The sequence below is a fragment of the Tiliqua scincoides genome, chromosome 6 (genome assembly GCF_035046505.1).
Source record: "Tiliqua scincoides isolate rTilSci1 chromosome 6, rTilSci1.hap2, whole genome shotgun sequence".
Lineage (NCBI taxonomy): Eukaryota > Metazoa > Chordata > Lepidosauria > Squamata > Scincidae > Tiliqua > Tiliqua scincoides.
The window spans coordinates 82004285-82021756 of record NC_089826.1 but is presented as its reverse complement, the minus strand read 5'-3'; the positions used below and the strand labels follow the sequence as shown (position 1 = coordinate 82021756).

The 17472-nt window shown below is 39.2% G+C and overlaps 1 protein-coding gene across 3 annotated transcripts in view; it reads right to left on the bottom strand.

Annotated features, from left to right (window-relative positions):
* RAB28 (RAB28, member RAS oncogene family) overlaps positions 1-17472 on the bottom strand; it is a 68424-nt gene that overhangs the window by 30945 nt on the left and 20007 nt on the right. The window lies entirely within an intron of this gene.

The following is a 17472-nucleotide window of genomic DNA, read 5'->3' as shown; positions in this document are numbered from 1 at the left end:
GATACCAAAAATATGATATGCCATCCTGACCTTATACATGTTTTCTTAGGAACAGATTTACTGAGCAGTAAACATGCTTTGCCTTATTAAACAAACTGACCTGATTAAAGCAGACCATATTCTATAGCAGTGGTTTCCAAACTGGTGAGTCATGACCCACCAGCTAGGGAAGCACTCTGCTCTGGTCCCTTAAGGGACAGGGGCATTGCAGCAACGTGATCTCCAGGATCACACTGCTGCCGGGGGGGTTCTGGCTTACCTGAAGCCAGTGCCAGCCTCTGGTGTGTGTATGTAGGGGGAGTACCGCAGATGCCTCTGCAGGGCTCCCCAAGCCTCAAAAATAATGAGTGCAATCAGAAGCCACTTTGTGTTTCTGAACACGAAACCAGATTTTTATTATTTTCGAGGTTAGAGGAGCCCTGCAGAGGTGTCCACGGAGTTCCCCACATCCCTGGAGGCCGGTGCTGACTTCAGGCATGTCAGAAACACCCCCCTTCCCTGGCAACAGTGCGATCCTGAGGATCGCATTGCTGCAATCCCCCTGCCCCCACAAAGACTTAATTGGTTCCCTCTTCCTAAGGCGAACTTTGGGAACCACAGTTCTATAACCAAACCAACCGTGTGAAATGACCAACATCACATCCAATTGCCTAAGACTTCTTCAACCCAGGGACTCAAACTAAATAATTCTGAGAGAAAAGTGACAGGCAGCTTGTCCACTAAATGAAAGTAACAAATTTCATCTGAAGTATCCTTCATACTGCGAGGCTGGTGGTTAAAGGAGACATAAGAGCCCATCAGCATTAATGGGTAAAGTTATGTTTGGGTACTGAACAGTATAAAAATATGCTGACAGTAATATGAGCTGCTACCAAAAGAACAACGCTGTTTTAGTTTTTTAAAAATGCTGTATTGGATCCTGATTAGTCAATAAATCAAAATTTCTTATCATGTAGATAGGTATAAAATTTCCATACACCATAAATAATGCTCAAGGCTTCCCTTCTGATTTATGCATAATTTTCAACAACAAAGTGGAGCACATATGAAGTGCTATAGGAATAGGGCAATCAAAATGTGCAAAAACTGTAGCTGAAGCAGAATGTTTTCTTGCCCCCTTTAAATGCTTTCATACACTCTCTAGACCAGACTCTCTAGACTCTCTAGAACTGTGGGTCAGGACCTGCTAGGTGGGTCATGAGCCAATTTCAGGTGGGTCCCCATTAATTTCAATGTGTATTTTATTTTTAATACATTAGACTTGATGCTACCATGGTATGTGACTGCATTTGGGGAAATGTTACAGATCTGTACTTGTAACAGGCTACTATGTATATGCTTTTAACAATGATAGTACATGGGACTTATTCCTGGGTGGGTTGGATTACAGCCTAGGATAGTTAAAAATTTTCCTGCTTGATGATGTCACTTCTGGTCATGACATCACTTTGGGTGTGTCCTGACACTCTAAAAAGTGGGTCCTGCTGCTAAAAGTTTGAGAACCAGTGATTAACTCATTGCTAAGCCATTGCAATTCATTGCAAGCCATTGAACATAAGAACATAAGAACAGCCCCACTGGATCAGGCCATAGGCCCATCTAGTTCAGCTTCCTGTATCTCACAGCGGCCCACCAAATGCCCCAGGGAGCACACCAGATAACAAGAGACCTCATCCTGGTGCCCTCCCTTGCATCTGGCATTCTGACATAACTCATTTCTAAAATCAGGAGGTTGCGCATACACATCATGACTTGTACCCCATAATGGATTTTTCCTCCAGAAAACTGAGTAGTTGTTAAGGGCACGGTCTTCAATTTGAGGTAGTAAATGGTTGGCAGCTCATAAAGTGCGGTTCAGAGTCATTTCAAAATCTTCCCAGAAGGTTCACCATGCCAACCACAGGCACAATTGGGGCTGCCCCCTCACTGTGAGAAGCAGATATAAGCACTCCAACACCACAATAAATGGTTCAAATTGGCTTCCACAAGAGATCTTAAGACATAAAGGCATCAGCTGTGGTTCACAACATTTAGACCAGCCATTTTCAATCACTGTGCTGTGGCACACTGGTGCACTGCAGGGGTTGGGGGAGGATCATTTATTAATAGGGCCAGTGAGGGATATGAGCCCCCTCCCCCAACAGCATGGTGAGCCTTATCAATTGACAAAAAACCGATGGTGTGCCTTGACAATTTTAGTATCTTGTCAGTGTGCCATGAGACAGAAAAAGTTCAAAATCACTGATTTAGACTGACCTTTCCCAGAGCTTCATTATCACAGTGCTTTATCAGCATAGTTTTCAGATGCCTGAGTTCATCTTCAAAATATTTAGAATGTTGATTCAGTATTTTTTTTTTTTGCAGAGTTGATGTACTGAAGAAACATAACCTGGTTCCAATGTACCTGAAGCCGCTTAAGCCAAAATCAGCTTCAACTTGGAGAAAGGGTGGGATAGAAATTTATTAAATAAATACCTGTCATTTCCTAGGAAACCAGTCTCCCATTTTTACTTCTCAGCTACTCTTATATTTCACTGTCAGAAAGTGTTAGACCTGTGGTCAACAACCATAAGAACAACTTGTGTGATATGCGGCAATTGAGGGATAAATACAGAGGCCATTCTATCACAGGAGTGTAAGGTCACAATCATAACCATGTCTACTCAGAAGTAAGTCCTATTGTGTTCAATGGGACTTACTCCCAGGAAAGTGAGGTTAGGATTGCAGCCTAAGTGTGTTTTTTGGTTTTATTTTAAGCCACAGTTCCCAAAGTGCAAGACAGGGCCCCCTAGAGATCCAGATGGCAGGCCTCTTGCAGATATACCCCTCTTGCTTTGCTATTCTTTCTGTGCTATCAAACTGCGGAATTGAATTGAACTGTTGAAAAGATATGGGGTCACTTAACAATTTGCTACATTAATCAGTATGGTGCATGGCTTTACGTAACTGAGTAATTATAATGGGTAATTAGGCACACTTAATTGCATATATAAAACTTGGATCTGTAATTTTTTTTAAAGAAAAGAATATTACATGCAGAAAGCAGTGTTATATGTTTTTATTTCAGTATCACTGTTTTCTCCCATATCTCTACCCGCACAGTGTCAAGTAGATCTCCATAAGGGCTAGAAACCTTTTAAAGGAAGAGTCAGTCTCAGGAAACCGCATTCTGTTGCCAGTGCTATACACAACTTTTCAGCAATTATCTAAAGATGTAACACATAATCACTCCCATCAATAGCCAGTCTCCACTGTTATTCCAGTACTGATGCCATTCTGAAACCATAAAAAACCTAACCACATTCAAAGCTCAGACATGACTCAATGTGTCAACTTTCTGATGTAAGTATACCACCCCCCACCCCACCCCTGATGCTACGATAACACTTGCTTTATGGCAAATAATGGAGTAATTATTTTAACAAGTGTGTAAAGAGGGAAAAACCCACTCGTGTAAGGTCGACTAAGAGGTTTATGAACTGCAGAGAAGCATGATTAATATGGCAGAAGGAGAGAAACATGTTTCACACTTTTATTGTAAAAAGTGCAAGTATCACACAGAAACAGCCAGGACCAGATGTTCATAAATTTGACCCTTAATCTAGAACACTTCCAGATTTTATTTTTAAACTACATCCACTGGACTAGAAATTACACCTTACTTTTTAATACAATTCTCCTGTTTAGATTTTTTAATAAATAAGTTCATTACTTTATAGTACTGAGGCCAGCTGTTCAGTTGTGATTTACTATCTGGGCCTGCTTTAATATAGAGTGGCTTTTGTGGTTTACCCGTACAGATTACATTTTAAGCTTCAAGATATCACTGTAAAGCAGCTGGAAAAAGTACTGGCTGTGCTCAGAAATGTGCATTATTGCCCAAGTGATCTACCTCATGAAACATGCAGCTACTCAAACTCCCTGAAAAATCTTTGGCTCGGCTTTGATCTCACACTGGATGTTATAAACACCAAAGGGAGTCCACTGACTTTGCTGTTTATGCTTTTGACCAGAAGACAGCTTAAGAAAATTATTAATTTTCTAATGAGAAAACTACCTGGTCATTTAAAAGTTCCGTTTACAAAAAATATTTTAAGACACTTTCATCCCCCCCCCCCAAAAAAAAGGAAAAAAAAGGCTTCAAATGTAAAAACAAAAAAATGTCTTCGACCCAGGTTGCTATTCCTAAAATGCCCCCAAACTGATCCTTCTTTTGATACCACACCTGATTTTACCTTTCTAGGGGAGAAAGGCATTGCAAAACATACAAGAAAAGAAGAGGAAGACCTGTGTATATGCTGCAATTTCACAGGAACACAGAAAAGTGCGCAGTGTGGTTACTGAGAGCCAGGATGTAGCAGTTTGGGTGCTGGACTTAGACCTGGAAGATCCAGGTACAAATACCCACTAAGTCATGAAACTGCCTGCGTAACTGTGGGCCAGTCACAATCTCTCAACCTCACCTATCTTACAGGGTTGTTGTGAGGACAAAAGGAGGGGATGAACCATGTACACCAACCCAAGATCCTTGGGTGACAGGTGGTATAAAAACATGAAAAAGAATACTTGGTGTAGAATTTAGCTTCTCAAGAATCTCTACTTTTTGATAAGCAATTTTTTTGCACTATGGATGTGAAGATCTTCAAAGTGTGTAGGCAATATCTACTGAAATCTCAAGAGCAGGATGAGCCAAAGGCCTCTTGGTGCTAGATTCTGCTCCCCTTATCTGGAGATTGTGCCCACCTCTGCTCCTCTGACACTCTAGCCCACCACTCACCTCTCCTCAACACTTCCATTTTCCCCCAACACTTCTTCCTTTTTTCAATCCAGGGAGTGGAGAGAGGAGGATAAGTGAAGGCAGGTAGCTGGATGCAAATAGGTGCTCCCTGCAACAGTTTCAGTTGGCTTCATGGATGGGCCAGCCCTGAGTCAAAGGAGGAACTAACTAAAATTTTCAGAACTAGAGAAGAGGGGTCAGTGCTCTCTGTGGTTCTCTTCCCCTCTTCATCGCTAGTAAACTCTGAATCATGCAAAATACATTTTTCTCCATTTGTACCCATCAACACAGGTTGTGGAGCTTATCTTTGCTTAGTGCAGAATCCAAATTGTCTCAGTACAGAAAACACGTAGCCCTGGGTAAAGGATTCACATGTCAAATGTTTACTGTGTGTGTTTTTGAAAAAAAAAAAAAAAAGAGGAATATTTAGGCTGTTTAACATGCACACAGTTACTTTACACACGAAACTGGATGCAGAGAGATCATCGAGTTGCCCTTTCACCTCACTGCTATCTGCCTTTGAAGGAGTTGGGGCACTTTAGGTAAACAGTAAAAACATTTTGCTCATTCTGCAAAAAGGAAAGGATTACTCACAACCGAAAATTCAAAAGCTTGGAGCCTGGTTTACACAGACAAGGAGAAATTAATATGATCTGTGGTGCTCAAGGACCTCCTAATTTCTATGATTCTGATGTCGGACAACTTAAGTGAAATGTTTCACCAGCTAAGGAAAGTCATATTCACTAACAGAGACAAAAGTGCTTCTTCAGTCACATGCAGACTTTCAGTGCATCTTTAGAAATCATGCACATGCACTGCCTGCCACCCCACCCCACCATCATATCTGAAACAGAATTTTCTCTTCTCTGCTGGGTTTTCTACCTGTACTTGAGACACACAGTACTCTCAGGGTTCTCCCATCCATTAGAGCCCAGGAGAATAATACTCAACAACACTCTGGAAGCTTCCAAGGTCAGCACTGCATATGTGCAGAATACCACTATGTGCGACTGCACAGAAGTCACACAGAAGATCAGTGAACTTATTTTTAAGAACCAGATTATCATACAAAATATTTTTTAATTGCAAGGATCAATTGAAAAACCAAAGTGTGATTGCTTAGTGCATGGGTCACAAAAAAAGCAAACCTGATAAAATGTATACCAAAATGTGATACTCCAAGGCAGCCACACATGTGTGTTATTATCCAAGAAAATAAGTTGCTATGCACTTGAGAGCAGAAATTACTGATCATACGTATTATAAAATTGGCCAGGAGAATACAATTCCTGAACTGGTCTGGGACATGTAACAGTCCCAAACCATCCCATCCAGGAGATTATTCAACATCCAAAAACAGTACTTTACGGTTTGTTATTGTGGGGATCATATTTTTTCATGGCATCAATTTAATTCCTGCTTTTCAGAAAAAGAGCTTAAGGGTTTCCAAAGAGAATAGTTTAAGTGACTGGGGTCAGAAGTCACATGAGGCAGACAAGACTCTCTAAAATTAATGTAGATGATGATGTCATTTAAGGCAGTTCCACACAAACGCTTACACACAATTATGGCACTGAAATGCGTTCCACAGTTACAATTTTGTCTCTCTCTAAATCCTACAACTCCAGACTTTGTTTGAAAAGGCTGGGCCATAATCCTTGAAAGTATTCCCAAGTGATACTTTCAGCACAAATTCAGTCCGTGTCAGCAACGCCCACAAAAAATGGAGCTGAGCCAAGCCAGTCTTGATGAACATACTTTGGCTTGTTCAAATCAGCACCGAAAGCAAAAGCACTCCAGGAACATATGGCAACCATCCAAGAAGGGCTGCAGCTTCATGTAGCTGTGAATGAGAAAAGGCATCCAGTTGGCACACAGCTAATACCAGGAGTAGTTAATTGGCACAATGTTGATTGGGGCAATGGACTAACTTTGTTCCATGGAAAAGGGCTAAGAACTCCCCCCAAAAATTCTAGTATAGGATTGTTGTCCTGCTATCTGTGCTAAAAGTCATTTTTAGTGCTAGTTTTCACTCCTGCTAACTAGGCAACTAGGTACCTTAAAGAGGCATTATCTTATATTAGGCAGGGGTAGAGCAACTGTCCCTCTTTGCCTAGTACGGTGCCTTTTCCAGTGCCTGTTGCTGGTGGCTCGTCTGTATTTTTTTTTAAAGACCATGTGCCCTTTGGGGACAGGGAACAATGTCTTAGTTTATTTTACTCTGCAAATGGCTTTGTGAACTACTCTCATTGGAAAGCACTATATATTCTTCATAATAATGAATAATAATACTTAGCAGGGGGAAAATCAACTATTCATCTGTGCACAGCATCTTTTCTAGTAACTTCATGCTGGTGTCACTTGCGTATCTTTTTTTGTTTTAAAAATTGAGCCCTCTGGGACAGAAAACCATGTCTTCTTTTTACTGAGTCAACCACTTTGTTAAATTAAGATAATTTATTTACTGCTTTTCAATAAAGTGTAGATGTGGAAACAAGCGAAGCAAGGTTCTCCATGAAAATAATTCAGTGAAAATTATGCTGCTAATTATCACAGGAGATTGTGTTAAAACAAATACTCTGGACATTATATATAATCTAAGTATATTTGTCTGCTCTCTATGCTAATTTTGATATGACTGAAATAAACTAGTGAAGTATTACTCTTAATTCTAATTCAAGGATTGACCAACCTATGTCCTATGAAGATGAGTGGAAAACTGGCAAAATATGAGATACTGAAATAAGAAATTCAATAATGAAAATTTGTCATTTTTCCATTTAAACAAACAATTTGATTATACACAAGAGGAAGCCCAAACCAACATCAGAAAAACAGCTAATATTTCACATGCTCACTTTTCAGTCTCTAAAATGCCTCTCTCAGTACAAGGAAGGCAAAAGAACCAATATTGGAAGAAAACCAATGTTTCTGTAGAGAAATGAAACTTCCAGCAAAATGCTTACTATAAAGATCTTCAAAAATGTTTCATTTAAAAATTAATGGAGAAAACCATTATTAAAAACTAAAACCAGAGCCCAAACAGGAGCTCAACTGTATCTTTGAAAAACAACAGAATTATGTGATCAGTAGTTGGACAAGTCATGTTCATGTTGTTTATTTAGAAGATTTATAAACTACTGTTTCAAAACAACTTTACACAAAGTGAAACACAGAATCAAACATAAAATCAGAGTTACAAAAGTTATAAGAATGAGAAAACAGATTAACAAATGGCAGATAAATCCCCAGCAGCATCAAAAAAGTCATACAGGTAGCACATCCTTAACCTCCAAGTATTTTTCTTGAGTATTTTCTATCTCCTGCCAAACATGTATTTGCTTGTCATTCGAGAAGGATAACATTTAGATCATGACCAATTCTGTCTTCTGTTTGTGACTATTAGATTATTAGAAATCCAACTGATAAAATGATAGATGTATACTAATTCACTGATGAAATAATTTTCCATAAAGGAAAAATCTGACAACAGGATTCTCAACCCCATGGTTGCTGTCAGCCTGCAAAGTGGTGGCAAATTTGCAGAAGGCAGATTGCAGACAAGAGGGGAACACAAACCACGCTACACTTCTCTGCAATCCTCTCCTACTTTGTTTTTCCTCACTTGAATGGCAAGCACATCTGGGAATGCTGGCTAGGAAGAAAAGCAGTTGAAGGGAGGGGCTAAAGATGAAAAAGTGGAGACCATACAAGAATTAAGCACACCATTTGCTACATCTTTCCTACAAATCTCTCCTCTCCTCATCTTGCTTAGAACATTACAAGCAACCCCGAGAACTCTATGCTTCCTGTTGAATATGCAGTTCCATTAACATGTACAAAGGACCAAGACAAAATTAAAAACCTTTCATTCCCACTTATTTCAATGCAACAGCGTAAAGCATTTGTTTTGTTCTCCCAGCAAAATCATATGGTGCATAAATGTGCTCAACTTCAACTGGATAATGTCCATAATGTTCACCTCACTCATTCTTGCAATAGTCTCAGAAGGCAGGTCATTAATAGCCTGATTTTACAAATTAAAATCAAAAGTAGTGCAGAATGTTTTATTTAATGTTAATCTGCCATTTGAATCACCACCTCGGAAAAGTCCAAGTTACCATAATTGCTACATTACCCTAATTTTAGGGGCCATGAAAAATATACCTAATTTTTCAGAATTCCTATTTTTGTTTAAAGAAGGATATAAACAAATGTCAAGGAGTGCTATAAAATCCTCAATTTTTTGTCCAGTTGGAATTAAACTGAGAAGTCTTATTTTTCTCTCTAGATGATCCTATTCCACCTTTCATCCCTCTCCACTCCAAAACACATACAGCCACACTAGCAGAGAAGTAAACAAACATTATATTTGGTGAATATACAGATTGGAGATGAATTTGCAGCATAAGCACCAACCTTGTACGTTGGCAGCAAAGTTTTATTGCAGCTCCTAATTTGATTCACTCTTCAGTGAAAGAAACAATTATAAAAAAATACTTGATGGCATATACAGAACAGGATTTATAGACATTCTTGAACACATTTCTGCTTCCCTTTTCAAACCCTGTCCAAACGCCCAGTATTAATGTCCTCCTCACAATTGAACATTCGTTATCCTCTATCATCAGCTTCCTTTGGTAAGGATATATTTCCACAGTAGCTAATGGAGACATTCCTACAAATCAATGTGCTGCAGTGATACAGAAATAAAAGCTCATTTCACTGTAATGATGCTTCCAGACTTCCCTCAAGTCAGGTGGTTACTTGCAGTTAATGATCTGTGACATACCACACAAGTAGCCCTAAAAAGACTTATTATCCACTGCATGTGCAACAATATTTGCTTTATGGATGGCTAAATGAATGAAGACATTCAATGTAACTGTAAAAGTAAAAATCAAAAGAAAACTTACAAGTAACATGTTTTCTTTGAGTAAAAGAGCTGTGAACATTTTCCATTAATACTTAACCTTTTGCTGGAGCAGCGCAACCACATATAATGCTTGAATCCATCAAGCCAAAGCACTGCATGGGGTTAATGTTGATTATCCACAACGAAGCCGAATGTTCTGTGTTATCCAAAAAATGTTATTTGTGTGCCAGCCCAACTGGTAGAAATTAGACCTCTCAGTTATGCCTTGCAATTGATACAGGTAGCAAACTTTATTTTTTAAAAAGAACTATAAAACATTTCATTTTACTTGATGGACAATGCTGCACCTTTGTATTTTAAAAAACAAGAGATTCATTAGAGCATCAATAGCAAAAACTGTAAGTTAAGATAAATTGTAGGTAACTAACCAAGAACACATTCTCAAATTTTTTGCTCATAGCTTTCATTCAAGCTCCATTTTCCTAACATACATATCAACCACAACTCTCTCTCTCTCTCTCTCTCTCTACACACACACAGACACACACAAACACACACCCCTCTACTTCCCTTGGAGCAAGTAAGAGTTCTCCATTTGTTGCGAGATGACCAACTTACAAAGGACACAGAAAAAAAAAATTCTACACAGAAAAAAAAATTCCAAAAAACAAAAGTACATTCATCTCAAACAATGGATGATGAAGGATATTTATTAAACTACATTTATGTATATGCTGATATAATCTATCAGAAAGTTCTCCTACACAAGAGCTACTGAAATGAATGGAGCTTGCACAGGACTGCTTGTGCAGTTCCCATTTCCTTTAACTGAGCATGCAAAGTATAACTTCCCAGAAGATCATGCCTTCATACACAGACAGACAAAATTCCTGGCAATGTCTCTTATTTGGCTAACACATGGCTATAAGAATATACTCATATTATTGTTTACTACCATTTCTCACTTATCACCCTTCATACTACTGTATGTTTTTCAATTTTAATTAGTATTTCATGGCAATATTTTGTTATCTTAGCTATACAATTTTCAAATACAATGTTCCATCATTAAGATAACTTACACCCCAATGCTATCCTGCACCGGAACAGGCAGGCTGACTGTAGGAGGCTGCCATGCAACTTGGAGTAAGTTACCCCATGTACTTACTCCATGTAGTGTGGCAGCCACCCCTATGGGGCTATTCAGATCTGCATCAGCAAAATTGCTGGTGCAGATCTGAGTAGCCCAGTGAAACACCGGGCTGGCCAGGAGGGGGTTAGGGTACAGTCTAGGTCACCCAGGCTGGTTCCACCGCCCTCCTGGGTCTTGTCTGCTCACCAATCTGCCCTCCTCCTGCCCCAAAACGCCCATTTCACCCTTCCACCACACTCCCCATCCCCCAGGCTGGTTTCCCAAGGCAGGTGTGACATCACCTTCTGCTGGCCTGAACTGGTGTCGGGAGGCCGGAACACCTCCTCACACCAGCCTGCCCAACTCCTGAGGTGGTGTGAACAAGCTTTACGGCACATTCGTGACACCTCAAAGTCAGCCCAAGTCCCATAGGCCAGCCTAAGTGTTGGCCAGGACTGCACTCTCAGGGAAATATGAGGTTTCATACCACAGGATTAAATAGGTCGAAATTGAGCACCACTTAAAGCTGCCAGCTAGTTTGAACTTTCTAAATGTAGAATTGTTTCCAGCTATCATTTGTTCAGCTTTAAGACTCTTGTAAAAATAAACTTATGATACTATGCACTATGGTCATCTTTTTCACATCTGACTAGGAGATCAACACATACATACTTTTTAATATAAACATATTTACAAAGAGTGGCAAGAATCTCCTTCAGGTGATTAGGTGGAGACACTTCTGCAAAGTGGAAGAGAAAGAGAATTCCTACATTGCTTTAAGTCTTCAATGTGCCACAAATACCTTTTTTAATTTATGTGTGTGAATGTATTTGAAAGACTGTTTCACTATGAAATGCAATTAAATTCTGCATTAAAGTCTTTTTGAATTTCATTTCTTTTTGTGACCATTAATTATACCTCCACTGAAGGAAGCTTTTTCCTGCTGTTCTGAGGAATTTTCTTCTCTAATACTTGGTGTTCTTTTCTTTCGCCTCAGTACCTTCAAGTATGACACAGACACACACAAAAAAATCAACTGCACATTAGAAAAAATAAAAGTGTTCAATTTTGAAGGATTGGAAAGCTGTTCAGCTGCACCGTTCCAACCATCATTACTCTGCACAGTTTTTGTAAGACTGTAAATGAACTATGGAAACTTTTAAGGAGCAATTGCCAAGAAACAAATTTGAGACTAAGTGCACTGAACTAGGAACTACTCATGATGACAACTACACTGTCATGCTGAAAAGTGTGGAAGTTTCACAGCCACATTAGAATGGCATAAAAATGGTATGCAGGCTTCAGCAATATTCACAACAATTTAATAAAAATTAAAACACGGAGTCCTGACAGATTAACAGTCTGATTCTATAAGCAAGAACACTTTCATGGGAGGATGGTTTGGTAGTTTGGGAATTGGATTTAGACCTGGAAGACCCAGGTTCCAGTCCCTGCTCAGCTATGAAACTTCATGGGTGACCTGAGGCCAGTCACTACCTTTCTGCCTCACTTACTTCACAGGGTTGTTGTGAGGACAGAATGAAGGAAATAACAATGTGCACTACCCTGAGTTCCCTGGAGGAAGGGTAGTATAAAAATGTAAAAAATAAATAACTTACGAGAGTTCCTCTGCTAGTAAGTATCACACGAGTCTCTGTTCCCAGGAAGCATCACACGAGTCTCTGTTCTCTGTTCCCAATGCAACTTGAAAATCTGCATTGTATTTTAAATTTTGTAATGCAACAAAAAATGGACAGCAGTAGCTTTCCAGTCCACCTTCACCACCCCCAACAGTGATGGTTTTTGTTCCCCTGGCATGCAAAACACCTGGAGTCCTGCTCATGACATCAGGCAGAAAGGACAGGTGATAAGATAAAGGAGAAAGAGGAAGTACAAGCCACAGTTGCCTTCTTTTCAATCGCATTGAGGAATTTAAAGATCCAGTGTAGATCTCCTATATCCAGTGTATTGCTAGGGTCTTTGGGCCTGCTAGAGAGCCTTAGCAGCAACCTGTCACACAGAAATCAGGTGACATCTTTCCTGGCATGGAGATAAATGGTGGGAGAAGATTAACCTGTTAAATACCCAAGAACCAGATTGTGGCTTAAAGACCATAGCTAGCACAAGAGGTGTCAACGCAGCAGTGCTATCCAAAATAGCCTGAAATGTAGGAGCACATTGGTAAGGCAATTTATGGCCCACTTAATTCACCATCCTAAAAACTTTGTATGGGCACCAGAATTTCTAACAAGGCTGGCATCTCTGGACCAATAACTGCTCAAAATACATTAACAAGCGGGTTTTATCTGCCAAGCTAGGTCGAGACAAAGCACTCCGCTTCATTTGCAGGAACAGGAAGCTACAGCTACCCCACTGCTGTTATGTTCAACTGTCTAATAGCCTGGGCCATTATATAGTAATTCCTACATATTTAGCAGAAATTGTGAAAAATGTTTGTGATCTGCAGCATGGCCCACGTGAACGTAGAAGTAGAGAGAACAGGAGAAAAGAAGTGGGAACTGGTAAAGCAGCTACTTTCTTCACAATGCCCCCTTAACTTTGTGTTGGAAGACCCTTTTACTTTCTCCAGGAAAAGCAGTAAGATGGCATGGGGAGATGGTCAAAACGTTCAAGCACAGTTCATTACTAGAAGTGTTTGAAAACGGTGTTATTTTACTCAAAAATAAGCCCATTGTGTTCAGTAACACTGTAATCCTATCTTACTCACCAGAAACAAACACCTCTGTCCATTACCTTTCATCCTACCATCAGCTTTCTGAAGGTACCTCTCCTGCTCAGGAAAAAGAGGTAGACAGACTCACTCACAGACATCCAGGACACTACTGTATAAGATACGTATGTATTAAAACAAGGTATTAGATTTCAAACTCTCTCCTTGTAATGAATATGAAAAAATGTACAACTATTTATTTTTTATTAGGATTTGCCATCCCAGCCTAACCAAGGAAGTCACTATGGCACCTTCTTGTTCCACAAAACAAAGCAGCATTACCCAGCAGAGTTTATTTGGTCAGTTTGTTTGGAAATATCTAAGCATGCTTTGGCAGAAGTTATAGATCTATTTAAAAATAACTACAATTACAGTTTTAAATACAATTATGTTGCCCCAATTGACTGGACAACTCCATGCATTAATGTTAGGAGTTACATTAAAATGTAACCTTTAAACTCCACTCTACGACAGTACAACATTTCCTGCTCAGAGACAGCACTTCAGCCTCAATTAATCATCACTGTGGTGAATATACCGTCAACATTTTTAATTAGCACTGATGCACTCTCTTCTTGGCCCCATCTGTCACAATGAATGTTTAAAAAACTGACTTATTAGGCTCTGCTTGGGAAAGGATCTGGTTAATATCTCCAAGAGGAGATATCATTCATCCATCCACACTACACGGCTGCCTGATAATTCCTACCCCTTCTATAAGTCGTTGATAACCACTGCCCTCGGGCCAATCATCCAGTTGTAAATCAAACAGCAGCAGCTCCTATGTAGCCTGGGTTAATTTTAGGTCACAATTTATCCACTAGGAATGTTGACTTGACACTTACAGGTTTTGCTTATAAATGTGATAAGGAAGAAAAACACTGATCGTACTCATCAGGAACAAGGAAAAAGTAGAGCAGCACCATATGTAACTTAACAAGTTTTACTTAACTCATAGGAGTCGGTAGTGAATAAAGTAACTGAATTGTAAGCAAAAATAAATATGTTTTTCTTTGTTTCCCTTGTTAGACATGAAAGCCTGAATTGGAACCAAAGTTCTTAGCAACAGTTATGAATTCACCGAAATATTATCAGCCACTATATTTCCTCCTAAAGGCCATAACACCATCATAACTGAATGCAAAACAGTTATGGGACTGATTCATTAGAACAACTTTTCCATCATATTTCTAACACCCATTTCCCTGCATGTTCCACCCACCTTGGATCATCCAAGAAGCTATGTGTCAGTACAGGGGTGCTCAATAGGTGGATCGCGATCTACCGGTAAATCGCGAGGCAAAATGAGTAGATAGCGAAACCCTGTCTCTCCAAACTGTTAATATGTCAGTTTCGTCTAGTGACTAGACAAAACTGACATATTTAGCTGACACTAAACTGACACTGAAACTGACACTTTAGCTGCTCTTCAGGCATGCAGCAACAAAACTGACGAAACTGACTAGACTCCAGCAGGGGCTCCATACATTAAAGGGGGTGTCTGTCAGATGCTTCCTTCCCCCCTGGTAGATCTCCGGGCCTTGCTGGGTTTCAAAGTAGCTCTCGAGCCAAAAAAGTGTGAGCACCCCTGTGACAGTATATAATTAAAAAGTGGCAAATTAATTCTTCAGATAACTAATGCTCCTAGTTGTCCAAATTACTGGCATCATTGGAAGCATGCAGTAGAAAAGTTAAACAAAATTCTAGAAACAAGTAAAACTGAAGCATGTTTTACCAGTGGCCTTTTGCGGCCACTCGATAAATGTACATGTTTACTTAGTAGGTAGCATCACTGTGTTCAGTGATGGACACGCCTATGAAAGTATGTATGAACTACACACTTAGGCCGTAATGTATACTTTATTGGGTGTAATCCTAACTGAACTGAATGTTAATTCAAATTGACTACTGAAGAAATATGCATAGCATCAAGATGTTAATTTTAAAAAGTAACACTTTTTAGTAACAAAAGTAACAACCAAGCAAAACCAAGTGAAAAACATTCATTTCTACATCCCCATACAGCTCAGTTCAAGGTAGGTAAGGTGGGGGGAGCAAATAGGCTGCCTACATTCTTGTATTTTAGGGCCCCCCTTCTCATAATTGATCCCTGTAATTGACAAAGTCCTGTCATTAGAAGATTCTAGGTACATAAACTGAGGCAAATTTGTTAAATTTACAGCAATAGAATACCTGCTGTTCCCAGACTACCAACTCCAGCATGTTGGCGCTGCCAGATTCTGAGTTCTGGATTAGAACTCAAAGAATTTGGATTACTGATTTGCAAAATCCTGCAAAATATTTACTTTTTAAAAATTATAGCCTGCTTCCCCTCTCTCTGCCAAGAGCAGCCAATATAGAATAATAAATATCAATAAAACAATGTCATTATCAAGGCAATAAAATTATTAATAGTAGTGATATAGCTACAATATAAAGGAAGTTACCAAACAAGGAAATAGTTAAAAAGCACAATCATAGCATTTTTTTAAAAGCATACACGCTGCCTTGAGAAGGAACAAAAGTTCAGCACCACTGAAGAGTTTAGATGATCCAATCTATGTCAAGGTGAGCAAAGAACCACAAGAACCTTCATCTTCAACCCAACAAGAGTGCAAGTGCAGAGACTGGCAGTACTATGGCAATCTTAACAGCTAAATATTTAATTATGGCAAGAATTTTCATAGGCAACAGTCTGCTTCATGGGATTCAGTAAACTACAAAGTGGCAGGTACACACTACATACACAAAACTGTAGACAATAAAACAAGATGAAAAAGTATGATAAGAATAGAAAACAGTTTGATTCAGAAACTGCAGAATATGGATAAGAACAGAGGCACAATACAAATTTAAAAGGAATATTTATTCTGTTGTTCAAGACTCATCCCCCACTTAAGCCTCAAAACACAAAGTTGATTGTTAATTCCAATCCTGCCAACATATGAGCTCTAAAACCATTCTGCTTACGCTAAGGGCAGAGGCTGGGTCCAAAGAGACTGAAATTATACTCTGGTGGTAGTGGGGTTTTGTACATTCCCATTTTAATGCTTAGTTCTTGTCCTTTATGTTAAAATCACAGCTGACCATAGCAATTTTTGTGAAATCAAAAATTTCAATATTCTGCAGCAATCTTAAATGTTGAATAGAAAAAAGCAGAGACATTCTAAAATGGCAACCAGAGCTAGGCTGGTCAAAAATAAAGAACTTCTAAATCGGAGGTCTGCTCAATTGCCTTTTTTTCTTTACAGTTTCTTAGCACCAATTCTAATTAAAGAATTTGCACAGACATCACTCTCTGTACATACCATCTCAACTCTTATGAAAGGTATTAGCATTGACTGGTATGCTTGCTTTCTGTTACGATGTAGAAAGAACATAAATTAACTCCCCACAGACGAGATTATATGAATGCCAAATTGACATAAGGTTTTCCCAAGCCCATACAGTACAGAGTAATTAAATTAATCTTTTACTAACAATCAAAACAAAACTAGCAAGAAATATAGTATCTGTAAGCCTTTGCACAGAATTGTAAGTCTTCATACATGCAAAGACTAAAACACATTCACAATATTATTCACACATTTCAAATGACGGTCAGGAAATTCAAAATGCAATTACACTATGAAGCAGTTAGAAGGGGCAGCGATGGCTGGGCACTCTACCCTTTCTGTAGCCCCAAAGAATGTAGAGGGGAAGGGAAACCTAAACAAATGTTGCTTTCTAAAAAGTTTCATTGAAAACAGACGGTGCTCATCTTCCAACATGTGAAGGCAGAGATGTCATTTAAGGTATTTATTAAAATGGTTTTGGGAAAACAAGGCTCCTGCTGATGATCTTACAAGAACATATGTAACAGCGTGTGTATAGCTCCTATTACCTTTACCATCCCATTCCAATCTTGACTCTGCAACACTATCAACACTGTGGCAGGACCCTAGTTTTCTTACTTA